At 43.5% G+C, this 16315-nt stretch overlaps 1 protein-coding gene across 3 annotated transcripts in view; it reads left to right on the forward strand.

The window, feature by feature from the left end:
• Positions 1-3125: 3125 nt before the first annotated feature.
• The window catches only part of LOC125725313 (sodium channel protein type 4 subunit alpha-like), a 71298-nt gene continuing 58108 nt past the window's right edge, over positions 3126-16315 (forward strand). For 2 of the 3 annotated variants that reach the window (XM_049002148.1, XM_049002150.1), the window contains exon 1: positions 3126-3226. The gene's annotated coding sequence lies outside the window, so the exon portion shown is untranslated. Of the gene's footprint in view, positions 3227-9373; positions 9531-16315 lie in introns of all 3 variants that reach the window. The other variant, XM_049002149.1, reaches the window with a different exon arrangement.

Raw genomic sequence — 16315 nt, forward strand, 5'->3', positions numbered from 1 at the left:
TTTCTCCAGGAAATATACCGCACCTACATTTATCATAAAAACATTTTTTCATTCTTTACGATTCCCTGCTTGTCTGCTGCCTTATTTTATTAAACATAACAAAGACTTCAACTCTAGATCAACCTACATAGATATAACGCTACAATTTTAAATTTTACTCCTACCGTAGTATTTTCCACATTTTATTAGTCTCCCCCAGATCATGTATATTTTAGTATTTATATATAAGTATTAACTAGTTAACTTAGTTTTACTAATTACTTCTTCATGAATAAAGTCATATGCATAATAAAATAATTTCCCTGATAAAAAATATGAAAAACAGTGATTTGCTAAAATGTTCAGAATAGTTTATTTAAATGGGATCAATTGTAGGAATACTGTACGAACGAACACTACAGGGAGTCGTTACCAGCGCCCAGAGAAGCACAGGACCCAGCTTCACCTAACCAGCATGACATATACAAGACCTGCCTGCAGAGGGCCACAATTTCATAGGAGAATCATGGCACCTCTGCCTCTGCCTGCACCGCTGCCATCGGAAAGGCGCCCCAGGACTATTCATGCCTGCATTTTTAGACTAAAGAACGACTTTTTTTTCCTAACCATTACCAGGCTCAACAATTCATTTAATTTATTATAATCACCATTGCTGTCGCCGCTATTACCACATTATTGTTATTAATATAATTATACTATTACTATAGTTATATTATCAATACTTTGGTAATGCACCGCTAGCATTATACTGTACACAGTATTTTTTACCGTACCTGAACGGCATATGCTTATGTCTGCTCTTTTTTTGGAGATATAACATATTATGTGTTAAACTTTGTTGTAATTGCTACCTATACAATCATGATAAAGGCATTATATATTTCTTTTTGGTGTTAGAAAAAGCGAATGCGGTCTAGTTGATTGGCTGAATGAAATAACGTTCTCGTTTGCGTCTTTTTCGACTACGCTGGGTACCTGGGCCTTGATGGATAGCGCCACGGGAGCGCGCCGTCTGCTCGAAAAGTGCATTAAGGCTCCTACTAATGCAATCTGAACCTTTTATTTAGCCATTTCCTCATATGTTTACATATTGATCAATATGTGATTTTTTTATAGACACAAGCACACACATGTGCATGATTGTGTAGGTCTATGTGCGTGTGTGTGTGTGTATATATATATATATATATACACACACACAAAGACACACACATAAACATATGTGTGTGTGTGTGTGTGTGTGTGTGTGTGTGTGTGTGTGTGTGTGTGTGTGTATGTGTGCACATAGGTTACATACATTATCATGCAGGCAATTAAGAGACGCCAATTGGTATAATCCCGGGTCGTCGGACTCCGCCTGAAAACCAGAGTGCCTGGAGAACAATTGACTCCGGGATGATAAAACTTTTCTGATTCTCATACTCCACACGGAAAGAACGTGCAAACTTTATGCACAAGGGTTTGAAGAGACAACCCACCACGACTCCCCCGTGTTATCATATATGTATATGTCCATGACGAGTTTTAAAGCCGTTTGAATTTTAAAAAATATACAATTACGGTGCATGTATCATGTCAGGTAAGTGCGACGAACCGTGTCCACGCGTGGCACGTGTCGTAACATGGAACTCCACGTGTTTCTTTGGGAGGGGTCTTAAAAACACTCAGCATAAAAATAATGCTAAATGAGCCATGCTAGATCTATTTCCTTTTAATGGAAACAATCCTGTAGAAATTTACTTTAAATGCGTTTCTGATTGCACTCACATCAACTCCACAAACAAAAAACAGCATCGGTTCAGTGATGGAAGCAATTGGTTGAATTTAAGAATACATATCAACATTTTCCCATAATCAAACATTAGTGAAAAGCGCACATTTTGTGTTTCACACACTGAACATGGCGCAAAAAGTACATGTTTTTGCATGGTTCCGTACTTCTACAGGATTTTACTGAGTTTGACGGCCCTTGCAAAAGCACTAATTGCGGTGACCACTTGAACGATCGGCTATTGGGGAAATACACTTGTTGACTATTGAAAAGTGCATTAAGGAACAACAGGTTGTGGGGAAATATAACATCTATAAGTTGAACAACGCCATTTTGCTGTCGAGAAAAGACCATCGCTTTGCCACCAGATGGAGTATGTAGTTCAGTTTTTCTATTACATTTTTCTTGTTGAACTTCACATATCAGCGTGTTCACATTTTCACTATTGCAAATATTTGCTGTGAGGCCATTTACTTTCGCTAATCCTGTTTACTAACTCTTGTTAAGAACGCTGCATTCAAATGGCAATAAAGCAATTCCTAATAGCAAAACCTTGCTTATACTTAGGAACCATTAGTACGAAAGCTTATTTGTCTCTCATGTCAGTCTCTTTTTCACATGAGATGACGGATATATGAAACGTTGCTGTCTTTTTCAAAGCAAATATGTTTCATTAAAAATTCATATTTCAGCCAAAATAAATGACTCGCACTAAAAGCAGTATAAACTATAATCAGATTAAAGGCTATCACGGACATCGTGGTCGTTTCGTAAATCATATGCTCTCCAAGTCTTTGCAGCCCACTTCTGTTTTAACAAGGCATTTTATGATCTCAGCTGCGGGCAGGACGGACTTCTTCATTAGATACGGAGATGGATTTAGGTAATAATGCTATTCTGCAGAAATGTTCAGCGGCTTAGAGTAGGTGTAGCTTTCGAGCATCGGACTTCCCCACATCAGAGATCAGGCTTTAAGGGGGGGGCATCACATTTCCTGCGTCGCCCTCAGATAATCGCCGGCGATACAGTGGTGCGCCTGTAAGGTCTCTCTCGTGCTAAACTGACAGCTGTAAAAAACTGGGAGCGGAGATTTTGAGGGCACAACGCCCGTTTTAGGATCAGTATTAACCGCAAGTGTCAGTCTATCATCGGAGAGCTATTGCAAATTTTTAATTCAGCAAACTCGCCGGAATGAATCTTTTCTGGAGCTTGCAGTATGAAAAGGATTAAACAACTGAAATATCCATTAAAAATCTCCCCATGACGCAGTTAAATGACAGAAATCCTGCTGTTCTATTTAAAAAGCTGAAAAAAAATTAAAAGGATGTTGTCCAGGATTTCCCAAGGAAAAAAACACAATTCGACATGGCTGTTTTTGATGTGATGTGGAAATAAAACTAATTAAATGAACTCATTCGCTCTGGATGCAATGCTGTAAACAAGGGAATTTCACATGTAAGTATTTTTTCAGTATGTTTGGGACCGTAATCTGTCTAATTGCTCCATATAACTATTTGCACCTGAAGTTTTTTTTACAATTAAAATGCCTTAGTAAACACACTCGAAAATGAATGTCGCAGATCCTTTTTTGCAAAGTATATTTTAATTAAATTAAACTATTATTTCCGAGTTTACGCTCAGTGCGTTATGCTCAGGACAAACTATTTTGCCGTATATGTTTATACTATATGTGGTATAAAGTTTACTTTGATATAGTTTGTACTTTAAAACTTGTTTTATGTCTGACACACGTAAGAATGATTTTATGTCGAGCACATTAAATGGCATGACCTGCGGCTACAGGAACACTAATGCGCGATGGATTTGAACCAAATAGTGCAGATAACAATTAAAGAAAAAAGACAACGTGGCGGATTTCCATGTATTACAATTATCATGATTATTATTGCTGTTGTTGTTGAATTCTATAATAATCATGAGGTAAACGGTAATCTGGCAGACTTTCACAATAAACCTCGTTTATTTGGAAGCGCTTATAGAAAACCAACTTCACGGCTTGCACGATGCTGTCCGAGGTGCTGAAACTGGCGGATATCAAACTCTTTTCTGGGGCACCGGTAACGCTAACAAAATGGCTCTGTAATAGTGCACAAACTGAGCGCCGCGCTCCATAAAAAAAGGGAGAAAGGCTTTTGGGAATAAAATATGTTCAAATGGACTTTGTTCAAATAATTCTATATGCGGACACATATATGTGGATTAAAAACACTGCTTCAATTAAATGACTGTGCATTTCTCCGACTGCTATTTTTGTCAATTCACAAAGGGACGCTAGATTTTAAATGGACTGCCACGTTTGAGCAGATTTAAAAAAGTCGTGAAGTAAAACACCGATAATAGCATGCGATACGTATGAGATAACAGTATATGAGAATACCGCTGTGGCTTAGCTGCCGAGCCAAACGGTCTTAAAGGGTCTGGAATCAGAGCCTGATTCCCCCCAGATGAAGCCCAAAGAGGACATGTAATGCATTAGCTTTGATGATGTCTACTGGCTGACATGAATGTGAAACAGGCCACCTCTGCGAAAGGCAATAAGAATCTTACGGCGCATCCACTTTGAAATAAGAAAATGCAATGCAATTTGCTTCATAATATCACCAAAAATAGACTGCGTTTATGTTTATGCGGTTTGTGCCTGAAAGTTAATTTTCTAGCGGACAAACAGAACTGATATTCATGTATTTGTCCTGTAAATTGTTAATATCAATTGCATTTTTCTTCTTAAAGTTTATGTTTAAGAAATGAAGAAAAGTTTATGTACACATAATTGAAGTATATAATATATGCATTAAATTGCAATGTAACTCTGCAAGCCCGAGGTTTGTCTCCATGAAGCCTGCACTTAAATCCCAGCAGCTGAGCGAGACCTAATGCTGTGCTGTATGAACTGATCTTGTGCTGTGTGAATTAGACTGCACACACAGTCACATGATGTCGTGCCCTTTGTCCGTGATTCTGGAATGTTTGTCCCTTGAGGTCACAGTGGAATGCCGCAGTATGTCCCCCAAGCTAGTTCATGAGATCTTACTCGCACACGAACTACTCACAGCCCAGTTCCACAGAACTGTAATACATAGCGTACACTTCATAATTGCTCCTAATATATCAAGTAGGACACTACTGAAAATTACTTTTTTTTTTGGGGGGGGGGGGGGAGGGTGGTGGTAGTGGTGGTTATATGTCTCTATGTATTTTAGCAAAGAACAATAATATGAAAAGAAAGGTCTTTCGCAATCTCTTTGCTTTTTTGTTGCAACGTGACTCAGTAAAATGGAACAAAAAATGACCATTCAGTAAGATGTGGTCATTTCAAACCCACAAGACTTGAGGTCATTGGAGCAACAGATCAAAATCAAAATATTTAGAAGTTTTCTAACGTCACGTTGTTGGAAACAGGAATGGATGTTGGTGACTTTGTGGTTAACCAGGAGACCTTCGATAGAAGGGTTGCAAACCTCCTATGTCTTCGCAAGCAATAGGGAGAGAAGATATTTAAAGAGAAAAAGGCAGGTACGTCAGCCACTGACCATCGCGGATGCCACGCTGGGAAAATATGTTATGTGGTGATTCACTGTGATTTCCGCCACAGCGGTCGATGGCTGTTTCAGTTCCTCCTACACGGAGATTGTAGAGGGCCTGTGGGAATGTGCCACTCAGGCCTTTCTGTCCACTGTGGACTTCAGCTCCACACCTGCCAGGTCCCCACTGAGCCCCAAGTATCTTCATTATTCCAAACAAAGCATTATTCCCAGACACCTGTCTGACATTTACATGCATGAACCTCGTCACTGGGCAACCAAGTTTAGTCATAGATAGCCAGAGGACTTAGTTACAGCTTATGTTTCAAATAATTATCGGGGGGGGGAAAAAATATACAGTGTTGAAGTTTGAATACAAGAACAGCCACAGAAAGCAAGTTCCCACCGTCTGGGTTTGGATTTATGGACCTGATCAGTATTTGTGTCCACGTTCCTTGTCAGTTACACTCGGGCACAAACAGGCGAATCTAAGGCAAAGCAGATAACGAACCAGTTAAGATCCCTGAGTTCCGTTTCGATATACATAAGGAGTCCATAAACCTCAAAGGCGGACAGCTATGGTCTGCGGACATGGAACTGGGTGATCGGTGTGGACACACCACAGCAAAATGTGTCCTCTGCATTTAACCCATGTGTGACGTCGTGACATAGCAGGGGGCGGCTAATTCAGTGGCCAGGGAGCAGTGCTTGGGGGCGGTACCTTGGTCAGGATACCTCAGTGGCGCCTTGCTGGTCAGGGATTCGAACCTGCAATCTTTCAACTACAAGTGCGTGTCCCTAACCATTAAGACACCACTGCCCACCTACAGATAGATATACGGGACACAGGGATGTTCAGAGAGAGGGGACATGTATGAGATTCATTTAGGCTCCATCAGGGCGTGATGGTTAGGCAAACGGAACATAATACTAATGCTGTATAATTTAAATGAGCGAATTATACCGCCATGAGCACTGGGCCATCGCTCCTGATTTCATTACACCAACAAGGAACCGCACCGTCCCTCGTTTCACAGGGTGGAATGAGGATTGCGTACGGTCGACATCATCGACAGACACCACCAGAACACTGTTGGTGTGTTTCATCTCACCATCACAGGGAACGAAGTTCGGAACCTTCATTGTCAGCAACAACAGCCCGCTACCTCTCTAATACCCCTTCAGATGGTGACACCTCCATTTCGCTAAACCGGCGAAGGCAGGATCACCCTCCAAGCTGGCTACTTCCTGTACCCCAGGAACTAATGACGGCCTTCGGACCTGGAGCTTGTGCTCACATTATAAGACCTGGGAAGTTATTTGGAGTCTCATCCTAAGCTTGGGAAGAGGCTCCAGGTAAAGAGAAACAATAAGAAAGTCACCGTCCAGGCAGCTTCCAGCTGTGCATTAAGTACGGGGTCACAAGGGGCCCGGAGCCTGTCCCAGGAAACAGGGCACTAGACAGGGAACCAGTCAGTACCAGATTGCAGCAGGACAAAACAAAGATACTCTCAGGATCGGCTGTATGGTTCTTACAGTGTCTGATGCTGCTATAAAAAGCGTCTAACGACCACAGAGGTCTATAGAGTATACATGCGACATCGTTCGCTTGGCCGTATCCTGACACCAGCATTCCTGCTTCCGACACGCACCTCATGTTACTATTCCATGCTTCCTATGTGCACTGTCCCAGAGCTTTAATCTTTTGCCCCACAATGCCCTTCTTTCATTTTGCACTATCCTACAACGCATTGTATCCTATAATGCTTCTCTTATGCACTGTCCCACAGTGCCCATGTACACCAGGAGCGTTTATCAACATGTATACTTCTTCTTGTGATCTCACATGCCCGTTTGATGCTATCTTCCACCCCCAAAGTACAGCCCCAATACTTAGGAATAGAAGTACGGAGAGAAACGTCCCTGAATGTTGTTCTTCACCCGGCCCAGATTTCAGGGATGTATAAGTTGCATCCTTGCCAGCAAGAACAATCCTACAACTTATTGCATCCCAAGTATGTTCTTGGGAGGCATTTTAGCAAGACTGCTCTTACCAAGAACACAAATACGATCTATGTGTTCTTGGCACTGAGACATACCCCATCCCACAATGTCCTGCTTCTCCTATGCACTGTTCCACAGTGCTTTGCATCTCATGTACATCATGGGTGAATCTGAATACCAAGAACGCAAAGATCGTACTTGTGGCCATGGCAAGACTGGTCTTGCTGTTTTGCCTTCCAAGAATGATCTCGCAAGACCATGAGGACAAAGAATGCACCAATAGTGGACTGAGACAGATGTGTACTTGCTACTCCACTAAGCTGTACCATAGCTGATTACCCCAGTCATCATTTTCTTAGTATTTATCTCAGTATATAATAAATGACACAATCAAAATGTCCAGTATAAATGACTAATCCTGGTATGATTACATGTGCTTTTTTCCACAAATAAAGTTTACACTTAAAATATTCATATTTATTTCGGTACAGACACTATACAGGGGGTGTTAACCATTCCAGTTCACCAGTCTTATGAGCCAAAAAAGTGAAAAACAGCAGGAGAATCCTAGATAGAAAGATAGCTCCAATTAAAGCAGTACAGTTATGGTTCACGTCTTCTACCTTCCTCTGTAATAGCATGCAATGAATCATGGGATTGTTCTCATTGCGAAGTTATGTAACCAATACTTCCTTGATATTTGGACTGGTGACTTTTACCATCCCCCGATCTTGTGTTCTTAGTATTGGATCTGGTCGTCGGTAATGGAAGACGACATAAAATGGGAACACGAGAACACAAGTACGGTCAAGTCTGCATATTGTGATTCACCCCATCCCACAAGGCCTTGCTTCTCTTATGCACTGTTCCACAATGCTTTGCATCTCATGTACACCATCCCACAATGCCTTGCGTCTCTTGTGCACTGACCCACAATGCTTTGCTTCTCACAATGCCCTGCTTTTTTTAAGTTTTGTTCCACAATGCTTTCCTTCAAATCTGCTCAGTCTTACTGTGATTTGCGATAAGCATGCATAAACTGACGTTTTACTGGTGTTTTATTTGTAAATATGCCGGTTACTCCTATATTATATCATGTACAATTTTTGGACTTTAAGTCTATCTGGGTGAATGCCCTGTACTAGTTATAATTAGTAATGATGCACTAACTTTTCATTTCACATTTCAAAATGTAATACAACACGTACATAAATATTCGTAATGACAATCCATAATGGCACTTCCATACAGTAAGAGCGAATGTTGCTAACAGACCATCAGTTACTCCTGTTCCAACATTGTTATTAATTGCATAGCGTTGCTTGCTTGTTTGCCAGAATCTTTTATGGAAAATAGGATACGTTCCTTGAAAGTCACTTTATTTATTTTGCTGAATACTTTTCACGTAGCATCGTCAATCAAGGGATTTTCTCAAGAACTACCCTAACAAAGAAAACGGGAAAGGGGGAAAAGAGGAGATACGAGTAATTTTCCGTTTAGCTTAACACGTTTTGACTGACTAATGACAGCACATTCTAGAATGTTTCTCTCGCAGTCCTTAGTCAGTCCCTTCTCCTCTTCAGTGTCCCCTTCCTTGAGCAGAGATCTGGAGCAGCCAGCCAAGCTCTTACAGTTTGAAGGACACGTTCTATCTTAAGCACATCTTAGCCTCATAAGAATGGCTTTGTGTTACATAATATTTTGGGTGAAAGTCCAAATAAAAGTGACAGGCATGCAGTGTAATCCTCTGACACCTGTGTTTGTTTCCAGGTCCTTATTTACATGGTTTATGTGGGTTTAACCCCGACTGCGGCGTATTTGCCATCCACAAGCTCTCGGCGCTCCTTCTCACGCACCAGGCCGTTCTCCGCCGACTGTGTCGCGAATACGTGCCATTCGACGTGCCTCAGATGACTCAGAGATTTCATGTGCACAATGTAAACAGCCCCCCCCCTCCCCCAAACGAGGACCCCCCCCCCTCATTCAGCCTCTCTGTGTTCTTCAGCCTCAGGAGTTTGCCATGGAAACCAGAGTTTTTTTTTTCCCCAACCTACAGCAGCCCTGATTACTCATGGAAAGAAAGGGGGAGCTGACATTTTCTGCCAACAGACCACTTATCGTGATGGTCTTTGCTCAACGCCCGGCCACTCAAAAGGCTAAGGACAGCAGCTACCAAGATGCCGGGAAATAGGGGGACTGAACTTTCTACATCTGTAAGTGGAGTCTCTTGTATGCCACTTTATACTATGTAGACGAATGCACATACAGAGTTGTGTGCATCTTAGTAAAAATGAGACTCAATACTCATAACACTAAAGCAAAGTCCAACCCACAAAAATATCCTGAAAGGCAAGTGGGCTAAACTTTTCGTGGATCTTATTTCATTACTTGGTTGTCACGTATGCTACTACTCATAATTAATTAGCGTTGTATCTGTACTTGTATTTACAGTACCTGTTTAACACGTCATAAAATCAAATGCATTGGCAATTATATCACCTGTGATATCAGGTGGCCTTAATTAGCACAGCTTTGACACCTCTACCAGTCCACCAATCACACGCGACCTGGGATCGCCTTACAGCTATGCATCACCCGCCCAGTGAAACCCCCTTCACATCATCTCCAGGTCACCACTACCTTTAACAGCTAAAGAGGGGGAGGAGGACCCTGCTTAGAGAATCGAGGTCGGCTCACTTAAGTGGACGACGCCCGTTTGCACCCGGGCGTCCGTCCTGCAGGAATCAGGAGCACGAGCTTCCTGTGCCTGAACTGCGGTCAGAATTGGAGCAGGGTGTTACTAAAAGGCGACCCTCTTGTAGTAGTGGCGAGCGACACGTGTCTCCAAAGCCAAAGCCTCTTTTTGTGCTAATTCTGAGCACTGAATTCTCTACGTGCCCCCAAGTGAAATTTCTCCTTGTGCGCCGGAGAGGGGAACGGGACACATTGCTGTCCGCTGATGAACCTTGCAGGAGCATTTTAGCGGTGGAGAGGTTAAGCGCTCCCATTACTGGCGGCGTAGGGATACGGCAATCGTATGCGGCCTCGCTGGGCCATCTGGACGTTTTAGTGACACGGCAGTGACCTGATTCGCCGCCCAGGAGCCTGGCCTGCTCTCCTGGGAATCCGCAATATGTTACAGCAGAGTCAGCTCCAAATCAGAATTAAATTGTGACGATTAGCGCTTCCTGATGGACATGCGAGTCCGTCACGACACGAAGTACGTCAGCCGTCACAAGGGATCGACCGATTTGGTGCAGGACATCCATACGCAACTCGTGTTGACAGTCGAGGGGACTGGGCCGGGACCGAGTCAGAAATGGCAGTGAGCTTGTGGGCCTGTGCAGAGACCGACGTTTAGGTGAAGCAGCTCGTTAGCGCAGACCTTTCCCTGTGAAGTGCGGTGAAGCCCTCTTCAGTGGAGAGGCCGGCACATTCAGAGCAAATGGATTTGCCGCTAAGGGAAATCGCGAGAGGGGATTAGGGCAGGTGATGCGGCAGGCTGAGCAGCCTGATTCCCGCCGCTGCTCGTCGCTGTTCTTAAAGCCACGAAATGTGCTGACGACGGCGAGACCGGAGGGACGAGAAGCGCCACTGTTTTCTGGTGTTTCTCTCGTTTGGAGCATACAGTTCAGCCGCACTCGGAGGACCATGTGCTAAATCTGTCCAAGATACAGGAAAAACACACAGAGAAAGTCACGATCATCTATCTTTCCACCGCTTATCCTAGTCAGGGTCACGGGGGACTTGGAGCCTCTCCCAGGCAGGACAGGGCACGAGGCGGGGGGACACCCTGGACAAGATGCCGGCCCATCGTTGGAGCCACAAACATACTCGCACAGGCAAGCACTATGGGAAATTTAGAGACGTCGATTAGCCAAGCGCACGTCCTTGGACTACAGTAGGAAGCCCTCGTGACACTGGGAGGACTCCAAACACACAGTGCAGAGGCAGGATTCGACCTGCCTGCCCTGGAGCTGAGAGTTAACATCCCACTGAGCCACTATGCTGCTCTCATCAGGGGGTGGGATCGGTGAGGCAATCGTGGACATTCTCTCATCAGGAGCGCTGCTTCTGTGGATGTGCACGCTTCAGACGCGTTTTCTTCTGTTTAAACCCGAGACAAACATGCATTTGATTTGCGTGATCACGTGACGTCCAGCCCCTAAATGCCATGTCTGCCTCTAAGGAGCCTCTCAGTCGCCAGGGCAAGCGGCCTTTACACAAGATCCCGTCTGGGGCCTTCCTCGAGCGACGCATTTCATTTTTTTCCCGACATCAATTAAGTACTATTATGGTTATTACTCATCGAGGGTGCTGCACTTGCGTCTGTCTGTGAAAATGGATGTGAAAGCAATTAAATTCAATTTCAGCTAAAAGAGAGCACAGGACGCCTCAGCTTTGTTTAATGTATGACCAAGTCTTCTTCCCAGTAAGAAAGCTGCCATCTCTGAAGTCTGCCCAAAGTGGCAGATCTGCTCCTCACTCTTCCCTGAAGCCTAAATATGTTGCTGTGAATTTCAAATCTTGGGGGGGGACTGGGGACTGGCGGACACACATGGGCTCTCAACACCCCCCCTACATGCTTCATACATGCAGAGAGACACATAAGCAGTAGGGGGAGTTGAACTGAAACCCTCGGACCCGGAAATAAATACCTGACCCACTTTGAAGGTGATTTAAAATGGGGGCTTTAACGCTTTAACGTCACAGGCTGGAAAAACGCACAATAAGGCTGAAAGGAATTACTCTGGGAAATTACCGAGCCACACCACTCTGAACAGCAGTAAATGCGCTTTATGTCATGGTGTTTTTTTCTCCCCATGTGACTCTCTCTCTCTCTTCCTCTTGCTCACCTGACATGGTTGTTTAGCCTGTGTTTACCATCAACCCTGTAATTTACAGGAAAAAAAAAACGCTAAGCCAGTCAATGGGAAGAAGTGATTTCAACAACCAGAAAATACATCAGCTGCTGAACGAGGAATTGTTAGTGAGACGAGAGGTGGAGTATAGATCCTCTTCCTAAAAAATCAGTATTGAAGTAAATATGCAGATATTTGGTAAATTAATATGAGCATTCATTTTACCAAACAAGTAAACAACAATCAGTCAAACAATCAACCAAATAACCAATCAAATCACTGAATTGAGCATTCAACCACCAATCTTGTAACTCCTTATCTAGTCACGGTCACCAGGCCCAATAAAGCCATTTGCCTTAATGGCATGATTATAAGACTATTTAAACATCATTATCAATGACCTTCAACTAAAAAGACCTAAAAAGATCACAGACTTTATAAAGTATGTAACAAGATTAATGGCAAACACCCGGGGTCAGTAACAAACTGGGTATCTTGACACCGTGAAGATGATCACCATGTCATGCATATCGGACATTTTCACCCAAGGGCTAAAAAAAAATAAGAAAAAAAGCTTAACTCTCACAGCTACCCTGGGGTCATATTGACCCCAAAGGCAAATGCCATGTGACTTCTCACAGTAATATAATTACTGCAGGAGCGTGTAAGATTTAAGGGGATTAAAGATGGCTGCCGGGGATCAGGTGATCCTCAACCTCCAGCTGCCTGACAGGTTGTCACGGTATCAGCGTGCTTCATATATAGTGCGAACCCAGATGTTACACTGGCAGCCGCACCAGTAGGGCTGAACCTTCCCCACTAGGGAGCTCAGGCGGTCATAGCTAACCAGGCTGCGAAGTGCATCGGGTGGAGGACGATGGGTGTGCGCTGCGTGTTTGTCGGTCACACAGAAAGAAGCATGGCTTACTGGTGCTTTATTGGCGTTTCATTAAAAGGAAAAGCTCACCTCTGGCAAGCAAAGAAGTTCACAAGGAAAAAAAAATAACGTTAATATAAATCTGCGGCATGGGGGAGGGGTGCAGTCTGCCATGCGAGGGGACCACGCTCATGAGACTATGTTATAAACTTCCGCTTTTCGCAGTTCAGCCCGAAGCCCCTTTCTGTCAAACTCCTGCGTACTGAGACCCTCCCCAGGGCACAATCCATCAGTCTTCCTTCCTTCTGGGCGTCTTTCTCTTTGTTTAAGCGGAAAAACCTCGGTTCCTGTGTGCAGCTGAGACGGGAATCCCCAGTTCAAGCCTCAATGTGTCCTCTGGCCACACCTTCCTGTGATTTAATAGGTCTGCGCTGGCAGAACATGCAGACAGCAGAAGTGTCCAGTCTTGTAACCACGGCGACGCGCAGCGGCACCATCATGGCCGCCGTCAATGTCGACAGGATATGCAGCCTGATCTATGTTACCACTGAAGATAAATCACTTTTCCAGAAAAAGGGAATCTCTCCTCACTCCTCTCACGGTGATGCGTGGATGTTTAGCACCCTCACAGAATAAAAAATGCATTTCAGTCACCCCTTACAACAGAATACAATTCACTATGAAGCATCAGCAGCCATAATGCATTTTGATAACATTGTTAAATTCTTGTTTCCATGCAAACCTTCATCCCTGCTCAGTTATCCTCTACGCCCCTTGGATGAATTTAGCCATCTTGAAAATCCAAGGCACAATGGGGGCTATGAAATAGTTTTGCCTGGGAAGCTTTTTTAAAAGCATAATTGAAATCAGATAATGCTAGAAGTCGTCCGACAGCACGCGTCTCAAAGCGCTTCTTTCAAATTCGTCAGGGCAGATTGATTTACTGCTATACCGCACACAGCATCCTGGGTTAAGTTACACATTCATAAACGTGTGAATCTATTCAACAGTCGCTCAGTTCAATTAATTCATGTTTGCTGGCCTGGTTTAGGACTTGGAAGGAAGCCTTGTGTTTTTCTTGAACCAATATGAAAATAAATCCTCTATAATGCTACTCTATCTATTATAATACCACCCATCTTCCATCTGTTTATCCTGGTCAGGGTTATTGGCAGCCTGAAGCCTGTGCCAGGCAGCACTAGGTACAAGGCTGGGGGGGGGGGAGGGATACCCTGGATGGGATGCTGGTCCATAGCAGGGCGCAAACATGCTCACAGACAATGGGGTCACCTAACTGCAAATCTTTGGACTGCTTAGCACAGGGCATTCAAACTCATACACAGCTGTGCAGGGATTCAAACCCACAACTCGGGGTCATTTTATGGGTGTGTTATCGAGATAGTAACATGTAGCAAGTGCATAGCAAGTGTACACAGCTTGTTACATACACAGGGAGACACAGCAGTGCACAGTCATGCAAAAGATTAAAAATAAAAAGCATTCAATGTGAAAAATCATTAACGTGCACACCAAAATACGGGGAATGGTTAGTCTCCGGATCTTCAGCCAGCACAGCTGCAAGACATTTATGGTTTATTTATTGTATGGCTTGGCGGCAGTGGTTTATTGTAAAAATGAAATATTTTGTAAAAATAATTGTCTCGCCAGCATCTTATAAGTCTTGTCCCATTCCCACCCACAAAAAAAAGTATGTTTTGTTTGACTACACTTATTTGCAGGTAAAGAACAAAGACAAATCTGTAGCCTCAGCAAATAGGCTATCGGTTCAAAAAATAAGTTAAAACAGGCTACGTTTTTCATATAACAGTAGGCTAGTCACACATAGAGGCATGTTTAGCCTGCAACAGGTTTTCAATATCAGGTTGTAGGTCTGCACAAGCCAAATCCACACATTTGTGCATTGTTTCATTTTTTAGTGCAATTGTTTTTGATTTGCTTGCACTTGCAGTGAATGTCAGTGCAGTCTGGCCCTTCTAAGCTGAACATAGGTGGCTGAAGTGGCAGACTTGTACCCAGTGCATGATAGCACTTTGTTGCATTTGTCACAGCAGACAAAAGGCAAATGGTTCCCATTGTGGTCGCTTACAATGAAACGGAGTTCCAAATATCTGATTCCCCCTTACTTAGTTTGACATTAAGTAGCTGGGTTGCCAACTTTCATGCATCTGGTGTGACAGTCACGCTCTCAGGCTCTCATAGTCACGCAAGAAATCTTACAGGAAAGCAACACTATTCCATTATAAACCTAGAATTAGCTAAATCAAATGTATTGGTGGTATTTAAAAGACAATAAGACCGTTATATACATGCAAACACATGTGAAGGTGTGTGCAAACTTGTCTCGAATTGAAAATCTGGCAACCCCAGTGTAGATATATATAGTTTTGTATTCACCTTTCCTTATATCCTCTGGAAAATTACGATATTCACGCTGGCCCTGCCATCATTAGCCGGGCGCACATGAGAGTGGCGAGGGACTTTTAGAAATGCTAACATCCTTCCCAAAGTTCCTCGGTAGGCTGGCTGTGTAAAAAACAAATTAGGCATAGTAGCCTGTTTTTCTTTCATTCCGTGAAAACTAAAATTTAACTTTCTATTCATTCACAAATATAAATAATAATTCGCTAAAAAAAGAAACGTATATTTCAGCAATACAAAAATGACATTTTGTCCAACGCCACACTCTATAGCCGCAGGTCACCAGGGAACACAGACCTCCCCTTCGGTGGAATCCTGCCGTTGCCGTAGATAGTCTATATCACGATCAGCACAGGGAAGCAGGCGAAGGAAGCCGTGGATACGGACAAAGGACTTTATTACGGGCTAACACACTCTATAACAACATCTGACGTTAATAACCGGACTGGGGAAACAAACTGAAACACGGACTAAATACATAGAACTAATGACAGCCAGAGGAAACAGCTGGTGAATACGGGGAATCCACACGGGGTAGATGAGGGGGCGTGGCAGACGGGGGGATCGGACGAGCGGGGTATGACGGTCTGCCCGCGTGTTTTCATTTTGCGCACGAGCTGATCCGTTTCCTCTGCAGAGAAGCGTTCTTTTCTACTACCTGGCAAATCCACCATTATAATATCTATTGGCCATAGTGCAAGTGCACCTGGCTCTTAAAGGGAATGGGAGATGACACTATAGTTTCTAGTCTTAGTAAAATTCATTACAAGACTTAGTACAACCCTTTTGGACTATGCGTCCGGCGCAGCGACTATTATTC

Source organism: Brienomyrus brachyistius, unplaced genomic scaffold (assembly GCF_023856365.1).
Source record: "Brienomyrus brachyistius isolate T26 unplaced genomic scaffold, BBRACH_0.4 scaffold64, whole genome shotgun sequence".
NCBI lineage: Eukaryota > Metazoa > Chordata > Actinopteri > Osteoglossiformes > Mormyridae > Brienomyrus > Brienomyrus brachyistius.